The sequence below is a fragment of the Miscanthus floridulus genome, chromosome 7, assembly GCF_019320115.1.
Source record: "Miscanthus floridulus cultivar M001 chromosome 7, ASM1932011v1, whole genome shotgun sequence".
In the NCBI taxonomy this organism is placed as follows: Eukaryota; Viridiplantae; Streptophyta; class Magnoliopsida; order Poales; family Poaceae; genus Miscanthus; species Miscanthus floridulus.
In genome coordinates, this window is record NC_089586.1 from 50,912,549 (window position 1) to 50,930,149 (window position 17,601).

Consider the following 17,601-nt stretch of genomic DNA (forward strand, 5'->3'; position numbering starts at 1 on the left):
TCCATAAAGCATTGCTACATTGGGAGGAATCCAAGATAACACTGTCCTACGTACTTCGCCCTCGATGTATGAAGAGCTATATAAACGTAGACTAAATACTTGTAGCATCTACTTCCCTAGTGGATATAGCACAGAACTTATGGACTTTGCACTAGATCATAGTCGGTTGACGGATATTCCTTGCAACGGTGCTATAATTGTTCCCAAGGTTTGAAAAGCAGTTCTCTACTAAAGTGGCTTGAGCACAACTTTTCGTAAAGGATGTGATCATAGATGGGGTAAACATCTCTTGAGTGTATGAGAAGTTAGTTAACCAATAACCAAGCTGGCCGTAGCGGTGCAATCACTCAGATGTCAACTGATGGAAAGCTACATAAGGTTCCATGTGTGCAGTGCTCTTTCTCTGATAACAACACTGTATTATCTGAGTCTACTGAGTGAGTGGTAAACGTAGTAGCTGACTCTGTCGGCTCAACGTTCTCGATGATCATTCCTTAGGGAGCCTTTGGATCCAAGTTGCAACAGTGATCTGGGTGGAATCTGATGCAACCTCTTGGGTAAAAACACATAAAGGTACCAAAGGCATGTCAGCATTGGAGAACCATTGATGCAGAAGGATGTTAGCGAGGCTTGGAGGACAACACAAGTTGCAAGTAATCACAAAACTAGGGACTAGTTCACTACCAAGCAGGTTGAGTACAATTTGCCTTTGTGGTGCAGTTGCACAGCAAGTTGGGTTGACTTGTATCGTAGCAAAACCAGCCTTCGTAAACTATATTTGACGTCGAGGCTTCCATTCTTAGGCCAATCAATATCTCGAAAACCATAATCCAAAAATCTATGATTTGACACCTTTCCAATTACTTTCGAATTGCAAGGGCACAATTTGGCTTCTAGAACACCTTGACTGCTCACGCATTGTTGATCTAAGAGGGCAAAAGCAAGGCGCATAGGGGTGCAATTAGTCTTCTCAAGGGTATGGAGGGTTGTCTAACAGCAATACACCTATAAGTTGTAATTTCTTGGCAAGAATGACAAACACAACCGTCTAATGCAAATGATGATCGCAGTCACAGCGAAATTGCAGATTCTGTACCCTTTTGTTTTCTATTCATATCTCACAAAATACTGCTCCAATATGCACAAATTTTGGTGGGAATGTAGATCCATGGGTCTTCTAACTACTCACCAAAATTCAACTCAACCGGACACCATTTGACCATTCAAACAATTCATCTACCAAAACTGCTTTGTTCTGAAATGGCAGCAAACCGAGCCGACAAGATATCTTTCAAATCCGATGTTTTACTCAACCAATACTCCAACAAACTTGAGGCATCGACCTGTCCTAAGTGAGGAATGAGGTCACCAAAGTTTGGGGTCAATCCAACTTAGTTTGAGTCACTAATTGCCTGGCTTGAAGATAACCGGTTTAGTGCCACAAAATCTGGACAGATTTCTCGTTCTTCCTTTATAACCGCGGTAGCTTTCTCGCTAAGGATGGAGGCTAGGGTTTTCCCCACATGTCTCTTAGGAAACAACTTCAAATGTTGATTTAGACACCAACTCGACGATGCACAAACATTGGACTTGTGGGCTATTTTCACAGGGCACAAAGCATTACTCCACAGGAAGGGCATCCCTATATAGATAAGGAATCGTTTCTGAATATTCTCTGGCACCTCATCCAATAGAGCCTTGAACAAATCCGTTTGTGGTACCTAGGGGCACAATGATGCTGATCGAAACTAGGGATATGCTTTCTCTAGTTCTTTACTTAGCTGATACAACATCTTGCACTATATACATGATTGTCCAAGATGGAATTGACTTGATAGCACATTTGGAGAAGAAGTAGCACTTGCATTGCAAAGGCCAGGTTGGCTGTTTCCTTGATCAACATCGTTCTGTGAGATCTGGTCTTCATAGTTACCAACTAGTCGTTACCTAACTAAAGACTAACTTTCCTACTGGTAACTAATCAGTTGTCCCTCAACACTAAAAAGGTTCCAAATCTTCACTCTTGATAATAAAAATTGTGGTCGAAGCATACAGATGGTCGCCATTGAAGTCAGCAGAAAGAGGTCACACCAAGGAAGGTTGGTTCATCTACGTGATCCTTATGCACCTAAAGATTGAGAACTTGGATAGGAACTCATATATACTAGGTGACCTATTACAGCACATAATATCCTAGTCCATTTATCATCCGACTGATAACTTGTTCAACCTTAAGTGTGGTGCACCTTTCTGAGCCAACGAGAATGACATAAGTTGCTCACTAGATGACCGACGTCATTACAGGGACAGTCACGTCGAGTCACTTGTCTACCAACTCTTGCAGTCTGTTAATGTTCAGGTTAGTGACCTGTCTTCAAGGTTATCCTTTGGACGACTTCAAAAGGGAGTCCTATTGCATCTAGTTCGACATATAGATCTCTTGACATGATAAGGAGAGATAACCAAGGAAGAGCTCACATGAAAATAACACATCAGTGCAGTTTTGCAATGGATCATGACTAGAAACCTCGATACCAGCGCATGCCGAGCAGCACAACCTTGTGTGCGCGCCCACAGGAGGCTCTCGGTTTTGTCATAGCACCGTAGATCGCTAATCGTGGCACCATTACTAAACATACAACCCACAAGAAATCTCACGTGGCACAATTTGGGTTGCATAGGAGCAAGCACCATGAGAAGGAGGGATAGCAAATAATGGTAGTCACAAGGTTAGGAGTCAACAAGGAGGCGATCTAAAGATCAAAACACAGCGCAAGAGAACATAGCCTAATTGCCGATGACAACTGAGCAGGCGACTCTTGCTAATTTGCATATATGTCTTGTGTCCACCCAAGTGATTACTAGATAAAAAATTAACATGAGATTTGGTCTTCCCTAGCAGCAACATGAGATCAAGACTGATAAACATCCAGAGACTTGAAAGGGTTGGAGACAAAACAAACAAGATTCAAGGGACAAAGCCAAGGCACTGACTAAGGATTCAGTTGATAAAATAACGACATGATCTACGAGGAAAAGGTTCCAAAGCAAGGTAGATAGCGATTAGCGTTGCACCAGATCATCTGTAGAAGGAGCAATGAGATTCGACAATGATTTTTTTGAGCAAGGTCCTCCCACACAGGAGCGGGACAACCACGACACAAGCAAGCATTCAAGGGAACTTTGCTGGGGCCTAAGGTCAAGCCAAGGCATGGATAAAGGTCTTCGTAGCACAACTTTCAAGGGCTAACAACCACGTGTATAGGCTCAGGCTCCTAAGAGAGAACTTAATTGAAAACAACAACCATGAGATTACCAAAACTTGGACGTTGTTCCAGAATAGCGCTCTTCAACACTCATATGCTTTCCGAGGACAAAAGGATGACAACTACGGCACTACCTAAATAACGAGCATCTGCACCTACATCCTGGTCTTAAGCAAGCATTTTGAAATACTCAATCTAATTAGCTTAAGCGACTATTACTAAGCACAAGCTCGTACATAACAAGCAGTCACCTACTGCAACACCACTACACTGATCATGCAAAACATGGTGATAAGGTACTGTTATCTTTTATTTCCTTTTAGAAGCAAACATACAAGGCAAGGCTAATCACACACTATCTTCAAGCATAGTTATTCAAGCAGCAGGGGACAAGGTATTTTGTCTAGCTTCACACAGGGAAGATAGTAGCATCACATTGGTCACAAGTTACTTAGTATTAGAACAAGGTGAGGGAAGCATATTTATGCACAAGCACAATCATGATGCATGCTCGTCCTATTCGTCCTCACAAAATTGCTAGCCTAAGGCGACAATCATGTTCTATGTCGGTGGCATGACACGTACTCTCTTGACTATAGCTAGTCGTCAGCTACATTCAAGCTACGCATTCGGGGTTAGCGTACCTACAGGCAAATTTATTGCAGCCCATTCCTACAAGAGATAAATAAGCACACAATAAAAGCATTAAACTAAGATACTCTCCATATACACATCCCCAGATGTATATACTTGGATATCCATAGCTACCCGATAAATATACCCGCAATTAAGTACCTTCATATATACATGTGTGTAACATGTAAATATTCTAGTAACCACAGCTAACTCTCCCCTAGACCGATAGTTGGACAGTCATGCTCTTACAACTCACACTTACCTGGGCGTAGAGGCAATTGATCCACACATTACCATTCAAGTGAATGGCATCCATACAATAGCACGCCGTATGGATGACGAAAATAAAAATTGCAAGAAGTAAACCCCCACAGTTAGTACTTATATAGCCACCTAATAGTCCTTAACTAGGCATAAAAGAGGATGTCGCTAGCATAGTTTTGCAAATAAGTTTTGACAAATTTGCCTGTAGCTAAAGTTTTAGTTAAAATAGACTTTTTAAAACCAAAACTTGGCTTTTAAAACTATGTACCTGACAATATTATGCTTAATCTCACTCTAATACCAGCTGTAACAGAACCACCCAATTTATATAAGATCAAGTACGGCCGTCTCCGCTAACACGTTGACATGTGCATACTTTCACTCATATAAACCCGGTAGTCCGCCGAGTGTCCCGAAAGACCTCAATAAATCAACATCACAACCAAGATCGTGGGATTAAGTAAATACATATCACATACATAGGGTTGCAGCAGAAATAATATTACAAATGGGTTCACAAATAAAAGTACCAGTTTGAGTTTCAAAACCGCTTAGTGAAAACAACATAGCTTTTAAATGATTACATTAATATAAGTTCCAAATATATTGCTAGCATAAGTGACATCATCCGACAAAAGCATATAGATGAGAAGTAAGTATAGAATCACCGAGCCCACCGGCGGTTAGCCACCATCATCAATAGGTCAAGAACTTCACCTACAACAAGGTGGGATAAACCCTGAGTACCCGAATGTACTCAGCCAGATTTACCCATCTTAAACCAAAATAAAGCGACACCAAGGATTATGCAAGGCTTTCTTTAGTGGGCTAGCTGACTCGTTTGCGAAAAGCATAAGATCTCATGAAGGAACCATTTTAAGTACTTTGCACCATCTTTATTATGACCTATCCATCTAGGTAAGCACCTGTACTATAGCAATCACTTGATTAACCAATAACATCCAGTTACCAACTTAGATTTAGCATATCTCATACCATCCAGATAACCATTAGTGTTCCATAATAATTACTACGATACTGTAGCTCAAGTTAAGTGCTCACTATCCAGGAGTGATGATGATTCGAATCGATTCCTAACCAGCTGGTGATTTAATCCTCACACAAACCATGCTTCCCCCGTCAGGGTCGCTTAGATCACCAATGACACTTTCCAAGTAGCCGCAGGATAACTTCCAGGACCGCACTACGCAGGGACCACCTGACTGCCAGGACGCGCCTTGGGCTCACTCTTCGCGTCCCCGTCATACCCCCTTCAGCACCAGTCTGCCAATCCGAGTTTATCCCGGCTTGAATAGTGTCACTAGCTTCACGGTCGAAAGGTACTTTATTCGGCCAGCTAAATGTGAGGCATGCGTTCAACATGACAAGAGGGAGGAGCAACGATCGGTCCTTAATCGACACAGATAGAAACAAACAACACCCCAAAACCCTGTCTGGTTGCCTCCAACTTTTTCTATCCGGTCTCCAATTATCCATCACACATGGTTAATTCCAGGATATCATTCTTTCCATAGCTAAATTCTTCCAGTAACCACCTATAATGTAGGTGACCGGATATCACCGATCGCTATCGGTCTAAGCAAGGCTAAGCATTTATTCGATCCTGACCTAACAGGGTAAAAGGTAATAAGGTAGGCAAGGATAGTAATAAATGCATCAATGGTTTCAATCAACTCCTACAACTTAATGCAACAATATATAAACTCATATATAGAGAAAGGATTGCTTTTTATAAAGTAGGAGACTTAGAATGCTCTGGGGCTTGCTTGGGATCCGACACAAGTCAGTTCAGTTAGATTGCACCGTCTTGGTGACATCTTTGGTCCTAGCACTTGCTTAGTCCTTCCACCTTCGGGATAGGTCCACCATACACCGTCTTCGGGTTTGACTCCACATCACATCCTTCACGTGGTTCATCTAGCGTACCTAAATGAGATGCAAGATGCATGTGTATGAATGTGATGAATGGTAACACAGGATGCATCACATAAGCATTCAAGACAAACACAAGATTATGCAAGACATAGACACCAATAGCTATTTAACTAACATCACCCAACTAACTATAGAGAGCAAGCACATCAAGCATGACACAAGTTTAACAAGGTCACAAGTATCATAACTTGACCATCAACAAGGGCATAAGCCACACTTAGCAACACAAGCAAACAACTATAATTAGAATCTGTCAATTTCTGGATATGCAAACAGCAGCTACAAGATTTAGCTATAACTAGAGTTACACAAACCCAAATGACTTGCAAGAAGACATTCTGGAAAGCTTATGAAATTATCTACATTTCATCTACAACCATCATAGCATGATTCACAAGTTAAGTAGGTCAAAATTATACATTTATCGAAACTGGTCTAAACAAGATAGAGAGCAATCAATTGTATAACCCAACTTTAAACAACTGTAACTCTTAAACTACTTGGCTAAATGACACCAAATTTTAACAGCACCTAGATACATGAATAATCTACGACTTTTGTATAAACAAGTTTCACAAAAAGCACATTATCATGAAGAACCTAGCTAAGTTCCCAGATCTGTCCATAAACCACATTTGCAAGAAAATAAATATTAACTTATGTTGCAAACACATAATTAGGCAAAACCAACTTTACCAACATGTCACACCTGACTAAAGAACACTAGAAAACCTAGTGTCCATGACCAAATAAATTCTTTTAATGCCTTTCTTAATTTATTTTAGATAACAAGGTGACTTAATGAACATATACCAAAAGTATACAATAAATTCTACAAAAATTACAGTGGCTCACATATCCTCTCAATAGTCTACTGTACAAATTTCACTCCATTTGAATATGTATAGCAGCCTCTATGAAAAAGACAAGTTGCTAAAGCAAGAAATCATGTGAGAGCGAGATAAACCAATAACTCACTCATAGTTCACCCAATACTCATGAAATTTTTACCACACATCAACTATCACATGAGTAGCATGCCACAAAAATTTTACTTCATTTGGAGCCCTAGATCTGCAGTTATGGAAAATAACAAATTCAACTAGCATTACAACCTTACTGCACAAATCTATTTTTGCCGCAAAATATTGAAACTAAAACATGCCATATTATAGATCTAATGCATAGAGAATTTCACAAGGATTCCAAAAAGTCCTTATTTGCTATTTTACGAATTTCTTATGAATTACTATGAATTTCCAAAGATTTAGCAAATTTACTATAAATAGGTCCTTATTGGCACTATTCATTTAAGTCACAGACTTCGCAGTTAGATCCCTCCCTTTCAACAAATTCTTGCGTGAGGTCCCTGGTCGGAAACCAGAGCAGAGGATGGCCGGAAACGGCGACTTTGGTCGGTGGGGCTCCTCCCCGGCGGCGAGTGGCGGTGCCACGGCAAAAGGGGGCCTGCGCTAACCCACAGAGGGGCACAGCCCAGATGGAGAGGGCCCACAGGCGGCCGCCCACGGAAGCCGGTGGCTCGAGCCTGCCTGAACTGGCGGCGACGGCGCTCCGGCGGCCTGAAGAGACGGCGGAGAGGCGAGGGAGGACGTGCAGTCCCGCGTGCATCCGATGGAGAGCTCTGTGCAGGCGCAGGAGGGTTGTAGGAGAGGGAGCAGCGGCGGCCATGGTGGCTCCGCTCTGGTGTGGCCAGAGCACGAGCGAGAGCCTAGGCGAGCGTGAGAGGGAGCGTGGTGACGCTCAGGCGCTCGGGCATTCGAATTTGGAGGCGCAGGGAGCAAGGCGACGCGTGGCGTGGAGGTCAGACGCGTGGCGGCCATGGTGGGGCGCGCTCTGGTGCATGGCGGCCACGCAGGCAAAACGTCGAGCATGTGGCGAGCGTCGGTGTGGGCAAGGTGGGCACCAAATTAGGCCGGATCTGGGCCGATTTAGACCTCAGACCCAAAACGAAGTTTGTTCACCTCGTCATGCTCTATATTTCTCATTTAAGTTGCCAAGTCATTAGAGCTCTGGATCAGTGGATAATTAGGGTCCAATTAGCCAGTGTCAATGCATTGACAACGATTACCAAACTCCCAAAATCGAGGGTCAAAACAAGGTCCAACGAGTGCCATCTTTATACATGCTCTTTGCCATCATGTACACTCCAACTTTTATCTTTGGACCAACTCAAGTTGCTTAATGAATTTTTGAAAACGCGGAATGCCAACGTCGTTGCTTAACGAAACTCCAGACTTAGAATAATTCTAAGTGCTGAAGACTGCAGCAGAATCAATCTTGTGACCTTTGTTTGTCAAGCTTAGAGATATATTTAGACTTGGGTCCTTAAATAAAGTTTGTAGTACACAAACTATACTACAACTTTTATTTAAGGTCAAACCTTGTATCTTGAATATAAACCATTCTTTTACTTTGGTCAAAGCAGCATCTTGTTAACCCTAGAATTAGAGTTTTCGACCAATTGAGGCCTTTTCTTGACATGTGCTCAACACAAACCCTTCATCACTTTTGTTGTAGAGTTCAATTAGAGTTGTTTGAGCAAGGTTGTAAGGTTTGGTTGACTTCATAGGTTTCCATCCACTTGATAAAGCAATTCATGCAAAGATATGACTTATCATTTCATGTGACTTTTTGGTTCCAAACTTCATGTGACTTTTCCAGTGATCCATATAGATGGATATTGATGTGAGACACATGAAAGAAATACATCCAACATTACTCAAGCATACCTTTTTGGAAAGGGCAACATGTAAGCAATGGTGCATGATCCAAGTTTAAGTGGTGGCTCATTTTTGTAGATTTGATCTGTCATCTCCATCACCACTTAACATGCCATGGTTGAGTTTAAACCCATTGCTTAACTGGTGACAAACACCTGGGGTGTTACAGATATGTTGGAGGCACTGATGGGGTACCTAATGGTGGTGAAGATGGACTAGATTGTGGTGATGGAGGTGGTTGGGTATAGGATGGAGGCGTGGGAGTTGTACTCAAAGGTGGCGGAGGCAAATAGCTAGATGGAGGCATTGATGGTGGACTAGATTTTGGTGGTGGAGATTGATATGGAGGTGTAGAAGGAGTAGTAGATGGTGGTGGAGGTGATTGATTATCTTATTGGTATGTTGGAGGTGTCGGAGGGGTACTGTGTGATGCTGGTGGTGGAGTAGATTGTGGTGGCAGTGGGGATTGTTGTGGAGGTGAGATAGGACTCAAAGGATATAGAGGTGTATTGTTTGGGGAAGGCGTAGCAGGTGGACAGATTGTGGTGGCGCTTGAGATTGTTGAGGTGGTGTGGTAGGAGTACTAAAGGGTGAAGGAGGTGTGGCAGGGGTCCTTGAAGATGATGGAGGTGGACTAGATTGTTGTGGAGGTGGAGGATGTTAAGAAGGTGAGATATTGGAATTCGGTGGTTGACTATAGGATGGAGGTGTTGTAGGTGGACTCAATGGTAGTGATGGAGAATTGTTGGTTGGAGGATTGGCTTAGGAGCTAGATTGTGGTGGTGGGGGAGATTTGTATGGTGGCAAGGTAGGAGGGCTAGAGGGTGATGGGGGTGGCTGGTTATTTGGTGGAGGTGTGGTTGGGGTACTTGAGGGTGGTGGAGGGGAACTAGTCGGTTGTGGTGGTGTAGCTTGGTGTGGACGTGGACTAGGTTGTAATGGAGGTGGTTGACTATAGGATGGAGGTGAAGTGGGTGGACTGGGTGGTGGTGGAGGCGAATTGTCGGTTGGAGGACTAGATTGTGGTGGCATGGGAGATGTGTATGGAGGCATGGTACGAGGGCTAGAGGGCAACAGTGGTGGTTGGTTATTTGGTGGATATATTCGTGGTGTGGTTGGGGTACTTGAAGGTGGTGGAGGGGAACTAGATGGTTTTGGTGGTGTAGCTTGGTGTGGAGGTGGACTAGGCTACAATGGAGGTAGTTGACTATAGGTTGGAGGTGCAGTGGGTGGACTCGCTAGTGGTGGAGGCGAATTGTTGGTTGGAGGACTAGATTGTGGTGGCATGGTAGGAGGGCTAGAGGGTGATGTGGGTGGTTGGTGATTTGGTGGATATATTGGAGGTGTGGTTGGGGTACTTGAAGGTGGTGGAGGGGAACTAGATTGCTGTGGTGGCGTAGCTTGGTGTGGAGGTGGACTAGGTTTCAATGGAGGTGGTTGACTATAATATGGAGGTGCAATGGGTGGACTCAATGGTGGTGGAGGCGAATTGTTGGTTGGAGGCTTGGTTGGAGGACTAGATTGTTGTGGCAGAGGAGATTTGTATGGAGGCATGGTAGGAGGGCTAGAAGGCGACGAGGGTGGTTGGTTATTTGGTGGATATGTCGGGGGTGTGCTTGGGTTACTTGAAGGCGGTGGAGGGTAATTGTTGCTTGGAGGCATCACAGGAGGGCTGGATTGTGGAGATGGAGGATATCGTTGTGGAGGTGTTGGTGGGGGACTTGAAGACTGTGGAGGTGTACCTGAGTAGGAGGGAGGCCCTGACGAGTCATCAGGCGGAGATGGTGAATCTTGCAGGTCATCACCACAGTCGTTTTTCTTCGGAGGCCCGTGACCGTCACCATGTGGATCTGGACCTCGCCCTGGCTTTTGGCAATGTGGGTTCTTCACAGGCCCAACCCCATTACTGCCATCACCTTTGTTACTGCCTTCCTCACCATCACCTCCCTTATCTCCCTGTGAGTTGTGATCACTGCCATCCTTGGAATCAGAACCATGCCCCTTCTCCCCAGACGACTTGTCCTCGTCAGCTTGGGCTATGTGGACGGTGATGAGGAGGCTGAGAAGGAACAGAGCTACTATCCATCTCATGGCATGCGATCGCTGGCCACCTAGCTGACAGCGATTAGCAAGAGAGGTTACTGCCTACTAGCTCACTGGCTTGTGTTGCATGGGCAGGGCGATGGCTCTATTTATAGTGGTGTAGCACATTGGTACTCTCTGCTAGCTAGATGCTTAGGGTTTACTCGACCTGTTCCGATCGATCGAGTTGCAGAAGCTTCTCTCTTCTCAGCGGGCTTGACTTTAGTTAATTCAGTGTCAGCTGCCTAGCTTAATTAACTATCATCACTTGCTCACGTCTATGACCATAGAAACAGAATCTTATAAGCTGACAGTAGCCGTCCATCACCATGTTCGCTTGGGCTTGTTTGGCTGATAAGCCGTACTTTTTTAGCCAACGAACAATATTTTTCTCTCACACCAAATCAGCCAATAGTACTTTCAGCCATGACTTATCAGCCAAACAAGTCCAAGCAAACAGGGCTAACGTTGACATTTTGCAATGCGTTGATCTCCGCGCGCACAGGCACAGAGCATCTTACCTCATGGATCGTGGCATGCAGTCAGATGATATTTACTGACACACGGCTTCATCAGGAAACTAAATCTGGGAAGAATCTACCTGTAAGCTGTGGATACAGAGTCGGTTTGACCTTTTTAAGCTTGCTTCGAAATTAATTTATATAAATTTATAAATAAGGTGTTCGGCTAGGTTGGTTTCGGATAATTCAATAGTGTCCTGTGAGAGAGAATAAACTAATACAAACTGAAATAAGTCGAGCCAAGAACGCCAAAAATCACCAAGCACACGAACCCAGAACGGCTGGCTCGGTGAAGTCGCATGCATGCATCTCTACGTGTCATCTCATATCACGTGATCGACTACGTGAGGGCACTGGCTCTTGTAGCCATTTTGGAGGTACAGATAGCATCAAACTCAACACCTTATCCAATGAACTGTCAGCTGAAAACTATATTTAGGTTGATAGCACAAATGTATATATACTCTATTCATTTTAAAGTTACATTTATCATAAGCTAACTAGTTAAAGTTACATTTATCATAAGCTACCTAGTTTTTCTTAACTAATTATCTTGTTTTAAACACCATATGTTAATAGAAAGTATCTTGGAGTCCTCTAACTGAGTCGCAACATTAATCGTCAAATGACTCACTATAAGAAAAGATGCATTCTAGAAATTCTTAAAAAAATCAATACTATACTAATTCGATGCGACAAAACTGCCCAGTTTATTTTTTAACTCAAATGCACTAGCCGACCTCTCAGCACTAAGCACGTCCAACGCCGAGCCAAACCCAGTATCATGTTAGCTAGGCCACTAGCTCTAAGGAAAAACCTAATAAACATCCACATCCACATTTTCACGATTCTAGGACCACATCCACAAGTCCTTATTACAAAAGCTTTTCAAATCAAACACAATTCGATCAAATACATCACCAAGTACTTCGAACATACGGTTTACAATGAGGTCTCGGTGGAAGAGATAATTAATAGCAGTAAATAGAGGAAAGACAGATTTAATTACACATAGTGGTTTCACAAAAAAAAACACATAGTGGAAGCAATCAATTTCATTGCTACACCATGATGTTCAGGAGTCGAATACAAGATACCGAAATAATTCACAACAAACTACAGATGTTTCAGGGGCTCGGACAACAAACTACAAGCAGCTACGACAACACCAAAAGAAGCGAGTCGGAAGGCAGCACTGTGCGATGAATACGACAGATTTAACCAAGAGTCAGCCAGCAAGTACCACCAGCCCACCAAGACGTGTACTCGGCTCACTGTAGACCAGTGGCTCCTCTCCTCGGGTCTTCAACTGCAACAGTTAGCAAGACTTATCAGAATAAGGGCTCGTTGTTCACTGGAAACGATTACCTGGAACGCTTTATAGCTGAAATGATTGCATCAGCCGGAATGATTCTAGGCTAACCGAACGAGCCCCGAATGGAAATATATTTAGCCTCACCCTTAAGAGTATGTAGGGGGCTATTTTGCTAGTGAGTGTTGCTTGCAGAAAAGCTTACTAACTCACTCTTGATCCTTTAACTTTCATGCTTTATCATTAGTATTCTGTACTCGATCTGTTAGACTAAGCTTGCAACTCAGTAATACTACCGGTCGGGCGCATTTCACACCTTACAGACTTAGATATTTCCACACTAGTTTTCTTCACAAACATGCTCGTTAGCATGTGTTTCATTAAGAAGATAGGAGTTGCAAAATAGAAGAAGGAGACTAGACGAGGGGCATGCCACATGACGTCCGCAAATACAACAATGTTAATTATGTACTACGAAGCTGGCTGTGCGACGAAAGCTGGAACACTTCAATGGGCTAGACTATCAACAGAACCACAAACGTCGCTAGGCTGGGGAACCGTGACTGGACCAAGGTGTCAGCGTCGTCCCTTAGACCGCGCACCACTAGAGACTGCGAACGTAGGAACCGTAATGCCTATGCGTAGATTTGAGATGGCAGACTAAAGGAGTGAATAGTCTTTTTTTAATTAATTACGTTGGCTAATCAATACAAATACTCAAGTAATTAAAACGGCCTAGCCAAGACGACTACACCACTCTATCTATGTTGCAAGAACCATATAAAAATATCTTAAACAAGTTATCACTAAGCACTACTATAAAAATAATTTTATTAGACACTGTCCAAACATTAACCGAGACGGTCATAAAATCCAACCGCCTCGTAAAATGCCTAAAGATTTTTGGAGGCGGACGTTTTCATTTACGGAGGCGGTCACAATTGATCATCTCGCAAAATGCATTTACGGAAGCGGACGCAAAATAACCACCTCCTAAAATCGATTTACGGAGATGGGTCTTTTAAGAGGTCTGTCTCCAAAAATATAGGCTATTTTCGCAGGCGGACCTCTTGTAACATCCTTGAGATCCAGCCAAACCCATACACTACTAGGAATTTATACTTACATGACGAACAACTTTCGTCACTGAAGAAGCCATATATCCACATCTCTTATCGGGCTCATATATATAACAGCATTAGAGTTTCCACCGGTCTCCCTCACTTCTCCATCGTACAGAGTTCCTCTCTCTCGAGCGCTCCTCTCTCTCTTAGCTCACAGCAGATGGAGGTCGAGCGGCGGCGCCCTCTCTCGTGCTCGTGCCTAGCAGCAGCGGTGTCCTCTCTTCTCCATCTCTCCGGAGCAGCGGGCCGGCTAGCGCACCTCCCTGAGTGCCGGCGCAACCATGAAGAGGCGGCAGCATACCCTTCGGCGATCATGCCATGAAGGGGCGACAGAGGGGCCTCCACCAGTAGGGCGGGCCTCCAGCGGCGCAGCCACGAAGAGGCGATGATAGAGAGGCCTCCGGCAGCGGCGGCGCGGATCCGGCGACGGTGGCGTGTGGGAAGGCCGGATCCGACAGCGGAGCGGGCGGGGAGGCCGGATCGGCGGCGGTGACATGTGGGAAGGCCGGATCCAGCGGCGGCTCCCCTCTTCTCCCACTTCTCCCTCCCCGAACGGCGCTGATCCGGCAGCGGTGCGCGTGTGGAGGCTAGATCCGGCTTCCCCAACGGTGGATCTAAGAGCAGGGAGCATGCAAGGGCGGATCTAGCGGCGGGGAGCGTGCAGGGGCCGATTGAGCTCCCCCGATGGTGGCACGAGGCCCAAATCTAGGCCTGGTTCGGGCTGTGGGTTTTTTTGTTTTTTAATCAATTTTTGCAGACGGACATTTTGACTGCCTCTAAAAATAGCCATTAACACAGACCTTTTGGCAGAGGCGGGTGGCTTCACCGGGGAAAATTGAAAGCGACCTCCTAGGTTAGGTTTTCTATAGTTGTGAAGGTGTCGTTCTAGTGGTTACCTAAACAATTCTAGTTAGAAAGGTTACATAAACTTATGCAACTAGTAAACTAAGCACAAGTGAGCTATTACACATACTAGTGAGCACAAGTACAAAAGCTAACAACACTAGCACTACCTCAACTAGCTAAGCTATAACTAGCTAAGCTACACAAGCTAAATTAGGCCCTATTTGGTTCCAAGCTCCTAAAATTTTTAGGTGCTAAAAGTTTTAGGAGCTTTTAAGAGGCTGCAAAAACCTCCTAAAAGAGTGTTCGGTTTCACCTCCTAAAACTGACTAAAAGCAATAAATGCACTGGCAAAAAGACCATACAGTCCTCCTCCATACCCCTGCTCCTTCTCTGCTCCCGTCGTGGCCCTCGCTTTCCTCCTCCTCGCCATCTCCGTCGTGGACGCGGCCATGCTGCTGCGCCGGCTCGTCGCCGACATCCTCCCGACCGGCACAACGCCGCTGGTGGGCGCGCTGCTCCTCCTGCCACCGCCTTTTGCCTGGCGCCACGGCGTGGTCATCGAGGAGTTCGACGGCGCCTTCTACAACCGCGTCTTCCTCGTGGCCCGGGTGTACGTCTCCACGCTCCTCGCCGTGGCGCCGACCGGCGCGCCGCCCGTGGTCAAGGCGAGCCTGCCGCGTGGCGCCGCTGGTGCGGAGCAGATCATGCTCGCCATGCGCCCCGACACGGCCATCGTCGACGTGTTCCGCGGCGCTGAGGTCACGTGGCGCCTGAGCAGTCACGGCAGCAGCGGGCGCCGACGGGCGGATGGTGGCGGCAGCGTGGGCGAGGTGTTCAGGCTCAGCTTCGACGGGGAGCACAAGGACCTGGTGCTCGGTGCGTACCTGCCGGATCCAGCGTGTCGCGTGGGTGGGAGGGAGGGTGAGAGAGAGAGGGGGGGGGGGGGGTAGGGAAATAAAGGAGGGGTAGTGGGGGTCCAGGATAGACTTTAGGAGCTTTTAGGAGGAGATAGAGCTCCTAAAGTTTTTGACCCCTCCTAAAGTTTTTAGGAGTTTTTAGGAGTATATGTTTGGTTCTTTAGGCAAACTCTATCTAGATTTTAGCTCCTAAAACTTATAGAAGGGGTAACCGAGCAGGGCCTTGAAGAACAACTACTACAGGAAAAATTGCTCTAGGCATGCTTTTATAATAATGCACGCTAAAAGCATCTCTACATAGTCATAGTCATGTAAAGATGTTTTTACGCGATTTTATAAACGTCTCAACATAACATGATATTAGACATGTTTTAGTGTTATAAGGTATCTAAAGACACTTTTTATGATGATATTATAAATGTCTCGACGTGACACAGTGCTGGACACGCTTTTAATAGTCAATAGCTTCCAGACATGTTATAAAGCATATCATAGAACGCTCCACAATTAATTAAAGATATTTTTTTATATAATACTAAACTCGTCTCAGCATATAATTTATTTATACACATTATAAAGCATATCAATAATCATATGTAGTCACATAAACATGCTTCTTGATACAATATTAAAAACATCTCAAAGTGATACGAAATTAGATGTGCCTTTGTCATCCGTCAGTAACTTGTAGAGACATTGTAAAAAAATAATAAACATCCGTTACATATCAAAGTCCTATCTTGTACATATTTTTTCTACAAATTTATAGTTACTAACAAGCAATCAATACAGCCACACGAGAGACATTAATGTCAAGAGTTGATGAAATATTTTCAATTTTTCATTGTTGCTAAGCAAATACAGATTAAAGCTAAACATTTGTACTTATGTTGCCACAAAAATTTATTTATTACAGTTTTAAAATAATTTCTTAACATTCTATCTCAATTATCTTTAGTATATAAAATATAATGAAAAAGAACACAAAAAAACTTTCGAATATATAACATAATATAATATAATATAAAGAAAAGAACACAAAAAATAGTGATAGTAACAAGTTGGACCTTGAACCTTTGGTATCTTGAATTAGTTTGGTTTTGATAGGGGCACAGTGTCTGCACGGCGGCGCCATGGCCGGAGCTTACCGGACTTCGCCGAAATGGAGGTTCCGGGCTCGGAACTCGATGGGAAGGGCACGGGAGGATGTATAAGGTCACCATGAACTCACCTAGGGCTTGTAGCGGTCGAAGAGGTCTCGGTCGTGGCGTGCAGCTCGACGAGAGGATCTGGTCTTCCTGCGAAGAACCGGCGGCGATGAGCAACAAGCAGAGAGAGAGAGGGAGAAAGAGAGAGCTACGCTTATGGCTTCCTCACGGCAAGGTGGAGCTCGGCGGACGGTTTTGGAGATTCGTGCGATCGCGGTCGGCGTCCATGGCGTGGTGGGCACACTCTGCTTCGGCGAGATCCAAACGCTGGCGGCGGGGCCAGGGAGGTGTAGATCAAAGAGGCGAGCTCGGGCGTGATGTCGGTCTTCTTACAGGGGGGCCAGGCGTGGAGATTACGCAGTATCCCGGATGAATCGGAGCCAGGCGGTGGCAAATCCTCGGACAGAGTCCGTCTTCTTCACGGCGCGAGGTGGGGGATGCGGCTGACAAGAGGGGCCCACGGTTCAGCGAGAGCGGGTGCGGGGCCGGACTGGCAGAGAGAGCACGCGGAAGGGGCGAGGGTGAGCCGTGAGCGCGCTCCCCACTTCCGCTGAGGCGGTGGCCTGGTGGGCTTCGGCCTTTGGCTGGGCTGTCAAGCCGAGGTGGGCTGGGGAGATAGCGCTGGAGGCGCTGGGCCTGCGGAGGGAACAGAGGGAGAGGAAGGGAGAAGTGGGCTGGTCGACCTGGGGTCAGGCGCAAGTCCGAGAGAAGGGGGAGGGAGTGGGCCT

General features: G+C 45.1%; 1 long non-coding RNA gene across 1 annotated transcript; it reads right to left on the minus strand.

Moving 5' to 3' along the window:
• Positions 1-12,470: 12,470 nt before the first annotated feature.
• Positions 12,471-17,268, minus strand: LOC136463215 (uncharacterized). The gene is made up of 3 exons (XR_010760938.1): positions 17,043-17,268; positions 16,897-16,963; positions 12,471-12,775 (listed from the first exon to the last, which is right to left on the minus strand). It is a non-coding gene; the product is annotated as an uncharacterized lncRNA (long non-coding RNA).
• Positions 17,269-17,601: the final 333 nt, after the last annotated feature.